Source organism: Peromyscus maniculatus, chromosome 23, assembly GCF_049852395.1.
Source record: "Peromyscus maniculatus bairdii isolate BWxNUB_F1_BW_parent chromosome 23, HU_Pman_BW_mat_3.1, whole genome shotgun sequence".
NCBI lineage: Eukaryota > Metazoa > Chordata > Mammalia > Rodentia > Cricetidae > Peromyscus > Peromyscus maniculatus.
In genome coordinates, this window is record NC_134874.1 from 60,088,749 (window position 1) to 60,106,155 (window position 17,407).

At 39.4% G+C, this 17,407-nt stretch overlaps 1 long non-coding RNA gene across 2 annotated transcripts; it reads left to right on the forward strand.

Annotated features, from left to right (window-relative positions):
- Window positions 1–470: 470 nt before the first annotated feature.
- On the forward strand, window positions 471–16,990 carry LOC143270515 (uncharacterized). 2 transcript variants are annotated; one of them, XR_013047699.1, is made up of 2 exons: window positions 471–869; window positions 16,029–16,990. It is a non-coding gene; the product is annotated as an uncharacterized LOC143270515 (long non-coding RNA). The 2 variants fall into 2 exon arrangements; XR_013047698.1 differs by lacking the exon at window positions 471–869 and adding an exon at window positions 5,509–8,956.
- The last annotated feature ends 417 nt before the right edge of the window (window positions 16,991–17,407 follow it).

Below are 17,407 nucleotides of genomic sequence, written 5' to 3' on the forward strand. Positions count from 1 at the left end.
AAAGCAGCACTATCTGGTGGCCTCCCAGAAGACCAAATAGGTTTTCTACTAAGGTAAGAGGATATGAGGCTAGGTCAGTAAGATGAGGCAAGGCGAGACAGAACAAGAACTATGGGATGGTAGATGTGCAGCTCTGACAACAAGGCCTCTCTCTGTAACTTATGAGTGTCCCACTTGTCCTGTGCTGAGCTGGAAGTCTGAGATGTACAGACCCCAGTTGAGGGGCTCTACAATATCTGTCCCTTTGAAACACTGCAGACCTTTCCCACCAAAGCCACATCCCACCAGAAAATGCCAGCCTCCAAATAGAGCCACATGCAACCCATCCAATCATAAATGGCATGTGAGGCTTAAGCCCGCCCCTGAAGCCCTCTGGCCCAATGAGCATCCGGGCAGAGACTCTAAACCTCCCCCATTCCACCTTGGTCTTCCTGCCTGGGGCATTGAGCATGCTCAGACTTGAGGACGTTAAGGAAATGCTGAGGAGCTGCTGAGCCGTTGTGGAGGGGGTCTGTGGAGTTCATATGCTGAGGGCAGTCCCAGGCCAGGGTGGCCAGGCTCAGGGTCTCCTCAGAGTCTGGACTTCCTCACAGACCCGGTTTTGGGGAGACTGAGGTGAAGACAAACCTGACTTCTTGACAGCAGTCTCCTCTTAGACCAGGTCTAGTGAGGCCATTTCTCAGAGCCTGGCGACTCCTCACAGCCCAGTCCTCATGAGGCTAAGATGCCCTTAGTGAAGATCCAGGATGGCAGGATGCAGTTCTGAAAAAAATTATAGGCTTTCATCCAGATTATTATGGGCTTAACATATTTCTTTACTTCATCTTAGTGCCTGTGGGATCAGCAATATCCACTTTCTCATTCCTTATGTGAGTAACTTTAATAATCTTTCATTTTTCTTTGCTTGTGTGCTTAGAGATTTATCAGTGTTGTATAGACATACATCTTTTTCTTATCTTTGTCATGTTTATTTGTCAATTGAATTTTAAAAATTGACTAGGGGCTTCTTAATCACTTTGTTTTTAGTATTTATATAAAATTTATGTCACAGATTACAAATCTACTTAAGTCAGGTGTTAAATATTTCATATCTATAATCCAAGCCCTTGGGAATCAGGATTCCATGAGTTTGAGAACAGTGTGGGTCACACACGTAGCTCTGGATACACTGGGCTATGCTACAGAGTGAGATCTAATTGTAGAACATACAAACAAAATCCAAATGTATTCACTTTCATATAAAGTCATTTAATATTTTAGTTTTTCTAATCATGGTTTAGCTTATTCCAGAAATTTTGTTATGTTTTATTTCCACTTTGATACTTTTACTTTCACGGTGACTTTCTCTTTTAATCTACTTATTATTTTAAGAATGAAATGTTTAATTTTTATTTATTGGGGATTATCAAGATACTGTTCTGTTACTAACTTGTGTTTTAATTTCCCTGTAGTCAGATTGCACACATCACTGTATATCAGGTTTTTTATGTTTATTTAAACCTGTTTAGTAGCTTGTAACGTGGAGTATGTTGAAAAGTGACTTGTGTGTTCTGGAAATGCTGTCTTAAGCTGTCATTTGAGGAGGTGTTCTGTAAATGTCTGTCAGGTGAAATTGATTGACAGCAGTGTTCATGTTCTCCTTGTCCTTAATGACTTTCACTGCTTTTCATTCTTTCTTTTCTCTTTTTACAGTAAAAGAACTTAATTTGGTTATAATTTAAAATTTTCTTATTACCAAATCTTATCATGTGGATATATCAGGGGTTAAATGGAAGTTTCTATTCCAAATACAACATCTTGAAGCCTTGTTATATAGGAACTTCTGTCCCTATGTCAAAATTGCACTGAATTATTCAATATGGTCATGTTCTTTAAAAGTGTAAAACCTCATTCATTTGACAACTTCTTATTGTTTAGTTCATATCAACAAATGGTAGAAAGTGAAAGTCAATTTTTTACCTATGCATTATATTTTTTATTGATTCTTTGGGAATTTCATACCATATACTCTTATCCCACTCCTCTCCCAGCCTCTCCATATCTGCCCCGACCTCTTGTAGAATCCTGCCACAAAGGAAAGCAAAAAAGGAATAAAAATAAGATAAAAATAAACAATAATAAAAAAGAAGAAAACAGTAAAGCACGTTGCCCACCCCCAACCCCCGTCTTCCCCACCTGTCCATCACCTCTCCATAACCTCTCCATCACCTCTCCGTCAGCTCTCCATCATCTTAGTGGCATTGGAAGCAGCTGTGTATCATGCAGGTCATGTATTGATGGTGTACTGAAGCCAGGGGCCTTGAACCTGACCAACGTCCCGTTACACAATGAACATTTGCAAGTGAAGCTATTGGATTTTCCCACCTTTTGTTCTGTCGACTCCCATCTCCAACTTTCATTGTGGATTTGTCAGTTTCCATCCACTTTCTCATCCAGGTTGGAGGATTCTTAGTTAAATACTTTTCAAGTGGAGTATTCTGTCTGCCTGAAAAATTGATCCCTTTTCATCACACACATGTATATTATATTTGTGTTATTCAGAATAGATACTTTCCCTAGTAAAACTTACTGTTCAGCAGTTACTTTGGTAGCAGCATGGATACTAGGGTCTTTTTAAGAATTCTGCCTTTCCTGCCTCATTACTCTGACACTCTGCCCATACATTTGTTTCTATTCATCATAGAGTGAAATCCTGTGTGGTTGTTTATCTTCTCTGGTGATTTCTCCCATTTAGAACTTTGTGTTTAATGCAGTTACATGGTTAGTTTGAGTCTTCTATCTTGATTGTTTTAAGTTCACTGTTTCTGTTAAAATTTCTTTTGTGTCTGGTTTTGCGTTCAGTTTATCATTCTGTTTATCTCCTCACCTAGCTTGTTATTTAGACATCTTTTAAAAAAAAATAATAGCTGCTTTTCAGGCACTGAAGGCCTCAGAGCTACTAAACTCAGAGCTCCTTCCTTGCTAAACATGCCAGAAAGCTGCCAGACCTCTGGAGCTCATCCATTGTGCGTTATATCAGCTGAGCCAATAATAGTTTATATTTTACAGATTATTTGTGCCAAAATTTCTGTCTTTTGTTATGGTGGAATTCAAGACTTTTGTAAACCTCTCTTAATTAAATACACATGATGGATGACAATATGGTGATGGAATTTATGCACACTGTACCTTTCAGTGACTGAAACTAATGAAATGCTAAGAAAATCCTTATAAAGTTTAAATTTTATGCATATTTACTTGTATCAACTCTGTATAACTCAGGTGTCTTGCATGATCCAATTATTTTATATTTCCTTGGCACCATCTTTTTATGGTTCAGGGTTCCAGAATGACCTTATAGTACTTACATTCTGTTTGGTCACAATCCTTTTTTCTTACAACTGAGAGTAGGAGATGAACTGACATCATGTACTGCATGGTTGCAAGCCTCTCTGCCGCCCTGGGTCCATAAAAATAAACTGAGAAATTATGAAACGATTTGAAAATTGCACATGTGTTTAGACATGTAGGTATGTACACATGAGTGCAGTTTCCTCAGAGATGAGAAGAGGCTCCAGATTCCCTGGAACTAGAGATATTGGTGTTTGATTTTGGGTCACTGTGATGGGTGATGAGAACTGAATTCAAGTCCTTTGAAAGAGTACAGTGTGTGTTTTACTGCTAGGCCAACTCTAGCCCCATCATTCAAAAACCTTAAGAGAAGTTTGGAAGATAGTAAAAATATAGTCATTATGTTTAGTTGTATAAAATATATGAGCCCTTGTGCAAATCAGTAATTCTTTTTCTGTTTTGTTACTTCTAAAATTAATCTTATTATTCTGTACATTTTAATTATATAAAATAAGTCATTTGTTTCTGTACACCACCTTGTTTCCCAGTTATACTCCCTCCATTTAAAATATTTCCCCTCACACTTCCTCAAAGTTTTTAACCTTTTTTCCTATTTTTCTAGATTCCATTTATGAGAGAAGATATGTGTTAATTGTTTTTGGAGAGTTGTCTATTTCTAAACTTGATGATACATAGTTGGAACAATTTTCTTGAGAATCATACAACTTTTTTTTTATAATTTTTAGTTTGAATTATCTTGCATTATCTATGGATATTGTGTGGTCTTTAGTCATTCATATAATGGTGGTTCTCTGAGCTCATTCCCAGGAGTGGTACAGTGGGCATGTTTATGTTAAATTTTCATTCATTACCATCGTTACAGCATCCACAGTACCTGGAATGTTTTAGTTTACAATGAACATAGCGTATATGTTCTTGTTCCACCTCCTTTGCAGCATTTAAAAAATTAGATTTGGTGAAAAATGTAACATTTAAAAGACACTTAAAGCTGGAATTATGGGGTAATCTGAATATTATTTTACTAATGTGACAAATGGGTCTGAGGACCCAAGAAAATGACCACAGAATCTATAGTATTTGAGCCAGGCTATAAGTCCTGCTGACAGTTTATTCTAATTGAAATGGTTGCCATGTATTATTCTTAGTAGTAAGAGCTTAACCTCATATTACTGCATGGCTGGTTACCTCAAAGTGGTCCATTTGGTAAGGAGAATGTGCTTGTGAGTACCTAGTTTAACTTTGCACCCATATTTGTATTTCACATATTTGTTGGCATTTGTGATACTAAGATATGCTGATTGTGAAAAATTGTTTTCATCATGCTGAAAATGAAACTCTGCTCTCTATCTTCTACCATACATAAGCTCTGCACCAAATGTGCCGTAGACATGATACCCTGAAAATGCCAAAGGACATAGTAGAGAAAATATTCCCACTGCTAAGCACAGGTAAGGATTTCCTGAATAGGAATCTCGTCCAATAGTAAATGAGACCAAAAATCAACAAATAGGATCTCATGAAATTAAGACTTTTTATTTCAGCATAAGAAAATATAATTTAAGTGGTAGCATATAGAATATGAGAAAATCACTGCTGTAATAGTGGCATGAGTGTTATTGCATAATTAACTTCCTTCTGATCTGGTGAGGCCTGCTCTATAGGAAGTAATTAGTACCTGGTACTGTGTACCTGGTCAAAAGATACTGGCTTGACAGGTCATAGCCCTTTAGATGATGCTACTATTGTTACTTAGTGTAGTAGCAACTGCTTTGTAAATATTTTGTTTTACACATAGATCTCTTCAGCTCTCAGTCTTGGCCAGAGGTTCTCTTTCTGTGGTTTGCAGCAGCAAATGCACAGCCTCATAACTTCAAAATGTTGAAATGACCATGAATGCTCATTCCTAAATGGGACCTGTAGATCAACCACTTCCACTAGGATAGGAAACATCCTGGAAGTGGGTCCTGAATGTCCTGACTGAGCATGAGGGAACTGCTGTGACATGCTGTCCTTTGGACATAACATAGCCATTCCTCAATCTCAAGATCTGTGATCACCTGCAGCTTCAGGTGACCTTGTTCAGGACTGACTGTGAACACACCTATCTGTCCTGAACCAGACAGCTGGAAGAGGCAGCCTGCTGGTGGAAGACAAAGCCTACTAAGCCTCTGTCTCAGCACAGAAAATAAAAAGGAAGCTAGAAGTTGGCTATTTGTTTTTTCTTTTCTTTTCTTTTCATCTATGTATATCTATCTATCTATCTATTTATCATCTATTTATTTATTTTCCTTTTATTTTATTTTACAATACCATTCACTTCTACATATCAGCCACGGATTCCCTTGTTCTCCCCCTTCCTGCCCCCTCCCCTTCCCCCCAGCCCACCCCCCATACCCACCTCCTCCAGGGCAAAGCCTCCCCCGAGGACTGAGATCGACCTGGTAGACTCAGTCCAGGCAGGTCCAGTCCCCTCCTCCCAGACTGAGGCAAGCGTCCCTGAATTAGCCCCAGGTTTCAAACAGCCAACTCATGCAATGAACACAGGACCCGGTCCCACTGCCTAGATGCCTCCCAAACAGATCAAGCCAATCAACTGTCTCACCTATTCAGAGGGCCTGATCCAGTTGGGGGCCCCTCAGCATTTGGTTCATAGTTCATGTGTTTCCATTCATTTGGCTATGTGTCCCTGTGCTTTATCCAACATTGGTTTAAACAATTCTCACTCATATAAACCCTTCTCTTTCTCACTAATTAGACTCCCAGAGCTACACCCGGGGTCTAGCCGTGGATCTCTGCATCCAGATTCCTCAGTCCTTGAATGGGGTTTCTGGCATGACTATTAGGGTGTTTGGCTATCCCATCACCAGAGTAGTTCAGTTCCGGCTGTCTCTCGACCATTGCCAGCAGTCTATTGTGCAGGCATCTTTGTGGATTTCTGTGGACCTCTGTAGCACTTTGTTTCTTCCTTTTCTCATGTGGTCTTCATTTACCATGGTCTCCTATTCCTTGTTCTCCCTCTCTGTTCTTGATCCAGCTGGGATCTCCTGCTCCTACAGGCTCTTTCCCTGGACTCTCGCCCTTCATTACTCCCACTCATGGCCAGGTTGTTTTGGTAGATCTCAGCCATTTCTCAGTCATTGAGTGATCATTGTGTCTTTCTTGGGGTCCTGTTTTCTAGGTAGCCTCCCTGGCGATGTGAGTAGCAGTCCAGTCATCCTTGTTCCACCTCTAGTATCCTCCTATGAGTGAGTACATACCATATTTGTCTTTCTGAGTCTGGGTTACCTCACTCAGGATGATTTTTTTCTAGATCCATCCATTTGCCTGCAAACCTCATGATGTCATTGTTTTTCTCTGCTGAGTAGTATTCCATTGTGTATATGTGCCACAATTTATTTATCCATTCTTCAGTTGAAGGGCATCTAGGTTGTTTTCAGGTTTTGGCTATTACAAACAATGCTGATATGAACATAGCTGAGCAAGTGCTCTTGTGGTATGATTAAGCATTTCTTGGGTATTTGCCCAAGAGTAGTATAGCTGGATCTCGGGGGAGAATGATTCCCAATTTTGTAAGAAAGCACCATATTGATTTCCAAAGTGGTTGTACAAGCTTGCATTGCCTCCAGCAGTGGAGGAGAGTTCCCCTAGTTCCAGATCCTCTCCAGCATAAAGTGTCTTCAGTGTTTTTGATCTTAGCCATTCTGACAGGCATAAGGTGGTATCTCAGAGTTGTTTTGATTTGCATTTCCCTGATGATTAGGGATGTTGAGCAATTCCTTAAATGTCTTTCAGCCATTTGAGTTTCCTCTGTTGAGAATTCTCTGTTTAGTTCTATAGCCCATTTCTTAATTGGACTGTTGGTCGTTTCAATGTCTAACTTTTTATGTTCCTTATATATTCTGGATATCAGTCCTATGTCAGATGTGGGGTTGGTGAAGACCTTTTCCCATTCTGTAGGCTACCGCTTTGCCTTGTTGACCGTATCCTTTGCTCTACAAAAGCTTCTCAGTTTCAAGAGGTCCCATTGCTTGATTGTTTCTCTCAGTGTCTGTGCTACTGGTGTTATATTTAGGAAGTGATCTCCTATGCCAATACATTCAAGAGTACTTCCTACTTTCTCCTCTAGCAGGTTCAGAGTAGCTGGATTTATGTTGAGGTCCTTGATCCACTTGGACTTAAATTTTGTGCATTGTGACAGATATGGATCTATTTGCAACCTTCTACATGTTGATATCCAGTTATGCCAGCACCATTTGTTGAAGATGCTTTCTTTTTTCCATTGTACACTTTTGGCTTCTATGTCAAAAATTATATGTTCATCAGTGTGCGGGTTAATATCAGGGTCTTCAATTCGATTCCATTAGTCCACATGTCGGTTTTTATGCCAATACCAAGCTGTTTTTATTACTGTAGCTCTATAGTAGAGCTTGAAGTCAGGGATCATGATGCCACCAGAGGTTGTTTTATTGTACAGGATTCTTTTGGCCAACCTGGGTTTTTTGTTTTTCTGTGCCTTTGAGTTGGTATTCTTTTCCTTCTTTTATCCCTATTATTAATAGGTTTGGTCTTTTCATGGTGTCCCAAATTTCTTGGACATTTTGGTTCATGACTTTGTTGGCTTTAGTGTTTTCTTTGACTGATGAATCTTCTACTGTATCAACGCCAAAGATCCTCTCTTCCATCTCTTGCATTCTGTTGGTTATACTTGCATCTGAAGTTCCTGATCGTTTACTCAGATTTTCTATTTCCAGCATTCCCTCTGTTTGTGTCTTCTTCATTTTTTCCATTTCTCTTTTCAGGTCTTGGACTGTTTCCTTCATTTGTTTCATTGCTTTTTCATGATTTTCTTTCAGTATTTTATTGTTTTCTTCCTGGATATTATTGTTTTCTTCCAGGACTTTATTGTTTTCTTCTAATTTGTTTGTTCTTTCCTCTAGTTGTTTATAGCCTTCTTCTTATTTTTTGTCTTTTCCTCTACACAAGTCTCTATCTTCTTCATGATGTTATTCATAAGGCTGTGTTCTGCTTCTTCCAATTTTTGATGTTCAGGTCTAGATGTTGGAGGCGGGCTAGGTTCTGGTGATGCTGTATTGCTCTTCATTTTGTTGTATGTACTTCTGCCTTGACATCTGCCCATCTCCTTGTGGTTTATTCTTGGTCTTATCAGTGCACTTGGTTCAGACAGAGCTGACAGATTCAGGAAGTCTCTCTCTCTTGTCCAGATGGGAGCTCTCTTGTCCAAATGGGAACTCCGAGGCAGGATGGAAGCTCTTTTCGAAGTTGGCCATTTGTAATACTTATCAGTTCCCCTTTCTTTATCTCTCTGCCTCCCAGGGAAGACTGTGATTCCTATTCCCTCAAATTAATGAGTTTATTGAGGTTAATATAGGAGTATAGGTATGGGATTACCTATAGGAATATGAATAACTCTAATGTGTGACATCACAAAGGCTCACATTAGAATGGATGACTCATGAGGACTAGAACTCTGAATGTGGCTGCATGACTTGTTTGCAGCTGAATGGGACAGAGAGAGTCTCCTTTCTTCAGTTCTCCTTAGTAATCACCCATTTAACCTTGGAAGTGGAAGGGCCTTGTAATTCCTGTAAGTTTAAACTTTCCCAGCCATGATTTAATTGCTGGAATTATGAACCTCTTCTCTTTTTTCATAGAACATTCTGAGAATTAATGAAATATTCCTGCCCAGGGAAGAGTACACCAGTTCGATACTCAATATCAAAGGGTCATTTCTGAAAATATATATGCTAGATATTCAGAATAATTGGTTTACATTTAGGAAATATAACTATATAGATATATATTTTTTTCATACACATATATATGTATAAGCATGTAGCAACAATTAATGAACATAGAAGTCATTAATTAGAAATAGAGCAAGGAAGCGTGTAGGGAGTGTTTTAAAGGATAAAAGAGAAAATAATGTAATTACAATCTCAAAAATAATAGAAAACTATTTCATGTCATAAAAAGGAAAACTGTTACACAACACTTTACCCTTTCCTTAAAATGTTTGTTTCTACAAGATCACATTCTCCCATGGAGCTCTGCAAAGGCACTAATCGCAAACACCAGTCCTGAAGTCCCTGGTGAATCAACCATTTTATGTTTGACCTCTTCTGTAAGCACAGCCCAGTGTTCCATCATGCCCAGTGAATTGGCCATAAAGCACTGCTTCTCTCACATGTATTTTATCAGGAAAACCCCATCCTTCCTTCATCATCTTCCCTCTGCTTGTGATAACCAAGCATCCCCAATGCTTCCTGTGAGCCAGTCCATCAGAAATAATCTCTCTCAGATTTCATTAGATTACATAGCCTGTATTTCAAGGAGGTGTAAGTAAGTGCATGACCTACTTTCCCACTTCTATAGCACTCAGATTGATCTCATCTGTTCTCATAGCCTACAATCCCATGAGCCAAGCTTTGGCAGGAGGTTCCACTGACCTTTTGAAAGTCTTTTGTAATTCAAGCAGTTGAGAGACAGATTAGTCCCTGACTAAGACTAAGCCTCTTTTTGTAGGCCATTTTAAGGCTCTCAAATGCAAGTTCTAGCATGGATTTTCCTTTTCTCTGTATAAAAGGTTGAACTATGTGACATCTTCTATCGCATTTATTCCAAACAGAGAATTACATCCTAATTGTATACAATTGTACTGAATTTTGGCCTAAGTAATTTTAATGAATACAGCAGTTTCATAAATGATCTTCATTTTTTATCTTCCATAAAACTTCTGACTTATGATTAACTGTGTTTCCTGGCTTTGTGTACATCTTTCCATTTCCATTTAGAAAACACTATGGATTTTACCTCTAGACAAAAATTTATTTAGTGAGAAAACTTTTTTATGAACTTCATGGCAGAGAACTAATAAACACTGAATATATCAACTCATTGAATTCATTATATCTAAATTACATTTGTCATAAAAAACAAACTAAGATGATGTGTTTGCAAGTTATTAAAGTATCAAGATTTAGATGTAGGTTTTTAGCTGGTTTTAAGCACAGTTGCATTTTTTAACACTTTTGCACAAGACTTTTAGTGTCGCAGTGTCAGAGATCTAAGGAATGTCACATTTCAGCAGGTGCGGGGGAGGATATGGATTACAAAGGTTTCGGGTGGGAAAATATGGATAATAAAACCCACAAAGAAAGTTTTAATTGTTATAATGTAACTAGCAATTTATAAGGCCCTGTAAAAACTTAGGGAGGTAAAATTGATTGTAATATTCTGGATGAATAAGGGAAGAGCAAGAAGAAGGAGAAATAGAAGAGGAAGAGTAGTAGTAGGAGAAGATGGATGCATGGATGGATAGATGGAAGTTAGTATGGATGGAGGTAGATAGATGGATAGATGGATTGAAGAATGGAGATTGCTGATGGAAAGATAGATAAATTGGTATAAAAATAGAGTATATACAGTATTTCAGGCTATACAATATAATAGTTATTGTGTCTACTGAAGGCAGAATGGACTCAGAACATTTGTCCTTTTTTTCCCATATTGGTCAGAGAACTAGTTATGGGTGAAGAACTCTGGATTTTTTCTTTCAGCATCTGAAGCCCTTTGAATCTGGACAATTCTAGGATTTGTTATTTCTGGGAACCAGAAATAACCCTCAAATTTAGTTCCCTTCCAATTGTCTCTCAGTGGTCCCACTTTTACTTTAGGCTGATATATGAGGTGAGGTGGGACAAATACTGGTTATCCAGGGAGCCCTGGCATTCAAGATCCCCAAGAATCTTTTTAAATGAATGCTCCAGGTTTTGTGTAGAACTCTAGAAAAGGAACAAGGAATCCTGGCTACAGGAGATGATACAGAAAGGTTGTGACAAAACAGGCTGAGTTATCGCATGGTGATATGGATTATTGTAATGGAGAGGCAAGAGTCTCTGGGTCAGGAATGTGCAACAGGCTAGATACTTTGAAGATAAAATTTAGACCACTTTTTTTTCAGTGCTGAGGACCAAGCCTAAGGCCTTGTGCTTGCTAGACAAGCACTCTACCACTGAGCTAAATCCCCATCGCCTGACTTTTAAGGACATACTTTAGAGAAAAGTCAGAGGGAAATGGGGGACTTAAGACTACCAATGTCTGACGTCATCAGACTTACCTAGAATGTACTGAACTGATCATGTTTGTCTTAGGGGGATGTTATTTTTATAAAGATAACAGACTTAGTAGGGGGGTTGCTAGCATTGAGCTCACCAGGACGAGGACACCCCACTCAATGATTAATCTGGAATTCTTTAAGGAAGGAGGAGATGCAGCAAGTTGATGAAATGATATGTGGAAGTGCCTGCAGTTGAGAAGTGAGGATGAGGTGGGTCACTCCAGAATGTTAACCAAGAAAAGTCAGAATAAGAAAAATCAAATATGGGAGGAACTCTGACAATATGTGAGAAAAGTCTGTATTTGTTAATGCTTTGGTGATTGGCATTACACATCATCCTGGGACTTTAAAAACTAATACAATGGGATCCTTCTTTGAGAAATAATTTCCACAATTGACATAATATTTTATATTAAGTTCATCTCTCTGAAATCTTGCAAGAAAAGAGGAACATTATGGACCATGTTTCTGTTAAAAGAAGTAGAAAAGAATTATTGGAGCAGATTTTGGGTTAGTCTGAGCTTCTTGGTAGGAAGGGTTATTCCTATGTTAATTTTGAGACTTGTGTGTTCCTAAAAATATCAGCTGAAGTCAAGATTTAGAGTTTTATCAGACCCATACATCATGCAGTATAACACCATTTGTATTATGCTATGTTCATATTCATTGGTTACTCAGATGAGAGCTTGAATCATAATGGTGAGTGGCACATCCTGGCTTGCATGTACTGAAGATGACAAGTGTAAATGGAATGTATGTGATCCACACAGTTGGTACTCAGGATGTCAACTTATATCTGTACATGAAGTCTGTGAGACTAAGATCTTCAATAAACATTCTTCTCTGTGCCTCTTTTGAGGCCTTGATTGGCTGTAAAACATCAAGTGAAATTGAGGTCTGGGATCAGTGTGCCTCAAGGTTCCCTCTAACTAGCAAATATGTTAATGATGTCTATTTGCTTTCATCTGTAAGGCAGCCATCAGCTCCATTGAGAACATGGTGTTTCTGGCTCCCTTTTGGTTATGGTGTTGGACGAAGAAGAGAATATTCTGCCCACGCATCCTCAAAGTTCAGGGCTTCTGAGTTTAATTCTTGCTCAGTAGGCTGCAGGTCTCCACTGATAGCAGTTTATGGTCAGGATATTTCCTCTCTTGGATTGCCTGGACACCTTTCACACAGGGCTTGGTCCTTGGCTACTTGATATCAGTGTTTAGCCTACGAAGAGTTCTCCATTGTGGTTGGAGCAGGTTCCATTTAAATTGTTTCTTCAAACTGTGCTTCCTAGGGTCAACATTAAGTCTGACTACGTATCTCTTATTGGGTTGGCAGGAGCTCCCTTGATTTAAAAGTTTGTGGTTTATCTTCATGAAGGTCCATTGTTGGCCTGTAACATTTCCACTTTTGATTTTGCCTGGCTTGTTCTATGAGTTTTGTATGAGCTCTGAATTCTACCCAGTCAATATTTGCCCCAGACCTGCTTCTTCATTTGGTCCTTGGAGAATGTCCCAGGTCGTCCTCTCTCCCTGTTTTGGTTCATGCTTTTGTCAGGGTAAGTATTAGCACTCTTGCATTCTCCTTTTCCTGCTTTGCCCCCGGCCTCTTTCATTTGAGGGATTGGTCTGGGCCCAAGTCCTTCCTTAGTTTGGCCCAGTTTTCTTCAGGGTCAGAGGTGTGCTCAGGCAAATTCTCATCTTGGTGAAGGCCCTGGCTTCAGTCCAGGTAAAGTTGGGGCATGGATACTCTCCTTTTCTTTCTTTGAGCCAGGTCTTTTTCTTCTGAGGAATAGGGTAGAACTCATTTCCCTCTTGGATGGGGCCAGCCTTCTTCAGGGTCATGGTTAGGCATGGGTGTTCTTTTCTTTTCTGTTTGTTTCATTTCATTTTGTTACTTTTCCTTCTTATCCTCTGCCCTTGGCTCTTCCATTTAATGGACTGGCCCAGGGATACCTCTGTTTTTCCTCTGAACCAGAGCTTATGCAGCTTCAGGTTTTGGTGAAGGCCTCTTTTAGGTCAGGTTTGGCCTTTTCATTCCTAGTGTTGGTCACTGGCCTTTCTGGGTGAGGGAAGCCATTGCTAATGTAGGCGTTATTTCTGGTCTTCACCAGGTTCATCCTTAGGCCTTGGAATACTTCTGTCTTGACATTATGGTTTAATGGTTAATCCTGGTCTACTTTCACTGTAGATGCTTAGCATGGGCCTTTTCAGGGGCCATGTTGGCCTGGGGTACTTTAAGGGTGTGGCTGTGTCCAGGCAGTTTTTATGATAGAGTTAAGCCTGGTTACATTGATATTCTGGGACTGTTGGTACCTGTTTCTCTTTAGGGTTGAAGCAGGGGATACTTTTGAGTGGAGGTTTGACTGAAGCTATTTTGTATTTGTAATCTGCCTTAGATTATGCTCAGCCTTTCTGAATAAAAATAACATGTGGATATTGATAGAGGACTGTATTTATTGTGCTTCTCTTACATCTCAAGTATATTCTGAGGAACATTGGCACTTTCCAAGTGAAATGGGCACAGACACCAACACACAGCACAGACTCCAGATGAAATAAACTACATATTACACAAATAGAAAGGGGAAGTAGGGAGGAGACAGTGGTGCTTGGGAGAGTCCTTGCTGTTGCATTGGTGACTGTGGCCATGGTAAAGAGGCACCATGAGCTCATGTGGAAAATTGTTGCTTCTCAAAGATAATGTAAGCCTTAATGTAAGAAGTCATGCCTAGTCTCACCACAACTTGTTATAACATGACAGGCAGATATGCACAGGAGGCCTGCCCATTTCTGAAGAGAAAAAAAAGAAGGAGGAATGGATGTGGAGCAGGAAGTTTGGAGGGTAGGGTAGGGACTGAGAGGAGAGGACAGAGGGGAAATTTTGGTTAGGATGTAAAAACAAAAATAAACAAATAAATAAAACCAAATTTATTCCAAAAGAGGGAGAATATTGATGGCTATCATATTTAAATTTGAGATACTAAAAGAATGTCCCTCCAGGGACATTGCCACTTATTCTAATTTTATGTGTTTGCAGTTGTAAGGGATTGCTGGGGATGTCTTTCTGTATGCTGTAAATGTGTTCCTCTGAGTAATTGATAAATAAAACGCTGATTGGACAGTAGCCAGGTAGGAAGTATAGTATAGGCAGGATAAGCAGAGAGGAAAATGCTGGGAGTGGAAGGCTGAGTCAAGAGAAGCCATCGCCACCATGAGAAGTAAGATGTAAAGTACCTGTAAGCCACAAGCCACGTGGCAACTTATACATTAATAAAAAATGGGTTAATTTAAGATATAAGAACTAGATAATAAGAAGCCTGCCACAGCCATACAGTTTTTAAGTCTCTGTGTGTTTACTTGGTTATGAGCAGCTGCAGGAGCTGGGTAGACAGAGGAAAACTCCAACTACAAGGAATAATTAAATCATGTTAGACATAATTTTGAGCTGGTATAATACATAATGTCTTTGTGTTGTACTTGCAATAATTATATCATATTTAGGCAATATTTAGACATGGTTATTGTATTACATTTGGAAATTAATCATGACATAAAAAGATATAATTGTGTGTCAAGTTGACAAGGGTGCAGATGTGATATCTATTTTTGTTTGTCACATTTATTACATCTGGAATTAACTAAAACCCCAAAATGGAGGGGCATGCCTGTAATGTACTTTTGCTTAATTTAAAGAGAGAAGATCCACATGTAGTCGTGATCTTTGCATTAGGGAGATACTCTTTTAATCTGGATATTGACGAGGAAAGAAACACCTATAACTCAGATGTTTTGAGCCCCAAAATCCCGCCTGTAATCTCAGCCAGGCCTTGTGCTGGAAGCCCATATAACGAAATGGAGGAAGGGAACTTTGCTCTTTACCTGCTTTCTCTCACCTTGCTAGCAAGTCCATGCCTTCACTGGCATTGGAGCCAACTTCCTTGGGATTCCAGACTATACTGCTGATGGGCTGAGACATCAAGCATAGTGGACTGAGCAACTCCTGGATTCGAGGACTTTGCCATTATAGCCAGCCAATGTTCAATTAGCTGGACCACAGCATCTAAGTCATTCTAAAATATAGCCTTTTGTATCTATAGAAATTCATTCTGTTACCCCATAAAACCCTGACCAATGCACCAGACAGGTATAGGACTTTTAGAGTAGTTTGGGCTTAACAACAGCCTTATCTCACTTATAAATTCCACATGGTCACATTCCCTTACTCTGCTTTTTAGATGATGCTTTGATGCTGGCCTACTAGGTTTCTATAGCTTCTGGGCAAGAAAGTAAAATAACACAAGTCTGAAATTTCTCAAACGAACACACAGTAATCTAATTAAACAAGTAATTATATGAGATGGAGAGATTCTAGCTTAAGTGAGGAATGAAAAACCAGATGTCTTGGCTTCTGTGGGCCAAGACCTGGCACAGCCCCACCGATGAAGACCAGAGGACACAATGTTCTTTTTACCCTTGATGTGACAACTCCAGTCTGGAGACCCATGGGATAACATCCTTTAAACATTAACTCTCTACTTCACTCTCAGTCTCAGGAGTCAGATCTATTCCAGAGGAGCTTCACAAGAGTCAATCAGTCATTTGAAAGAACTTTCTCAATATAATCTGAGATCTACTGTGATAAAAGTGCAGCATCAACTACCTCCTCCTGTTTTTAGTCTTGCACAGAATCACTCTGAACCAGAGACATGTGGCCCCTGATGCAGGCTCCACCCACTCCACTTAGTCATGAAGTTCCTCCCAACATTGCTTATCTGGACCATCAAGAGGGATTCCTCATCACACCTTCACTCCAGGACAGTCTTCTCAATTCTACATTTCATCAGACAGTCTTAATACATGTTGTCAACCTAGAAGAGATCTAGCAAATCTGTGCCAGTCTGACAGTGAGTGATACTGGGGCAGGATCTTGAACCTATGAGAGCCCTGCATGGATGTGTGGCAGCCTAAGACAGTTAGCATGACTGTCCCGACAGGTTTCAAGAAACTTTTGGTTGGGAGTGATCCAATCCACCTAAGACAGCACACATGGCTGGAGGACAAGGTCAATTGCAGGGACTGGAGAGATGGCTCATCCATGAAGAGTACTCATTGCTGTCTCAGAAGACCCACAGGACAGCTAACAAACCTCTCTAACTTAAATTCCAGGTGGAATTTGCCCTCACATGGTCTCTGTGGGAATTGCATGTACATGGTGGCCAAACACCCATAAGAATAAAGAAAAACACCACAAAATATCCCAACATGTCTTGCAGGAAATTATCTCTTCTTCTCGGTTATCATTCATGTTATATTTCAGAAAAACTAGAGGCAGATTTCGTTTCATTTTCTGATTTGTTTTATACAATTTTAATGAATATTCTTATTTCAGAGAGGCCTAGAGCAAATACTTGTTTTTCCCTTTAATTTGGTGTACATGATGTTTTCGTGAACATGTGTGTACAGTGTACCACACTTACTGGCAGCTAAATATATGATGTCAAGCATACAATATGTCTAGTTTTTCTATTATATAGTGGGTTTACATGGAGTAGGCTATTCCATCTGCATACAAGGTGCCATCCCCCTGTATAGCCCTGAGACCCATGGCTGAGAAATCCTTGTGCAGCCCAAGATTCCTGGAACTGGATGAGATATATCCAAGCCTGTGAGTTCAGGGTTTACAGCAGTGTGAAACCTCACCTGACTAAAGAAGACTCTCAGAGTGAAGCTGAAATTGGATTTTATTCATAAAAATGCATTCATTTTACTCAATGGGGTCTTTCAAAACAGCAGTCATTATATACAATGTATAGCCTTAGCAAACTATTAACCCAATAACAAAAATTAACAAAACCTTAAACTAAAATGAAGAAAACCAAAATCTAAAGCATAAATATCCCAACATATAAACAAAAAAAATTAAGCA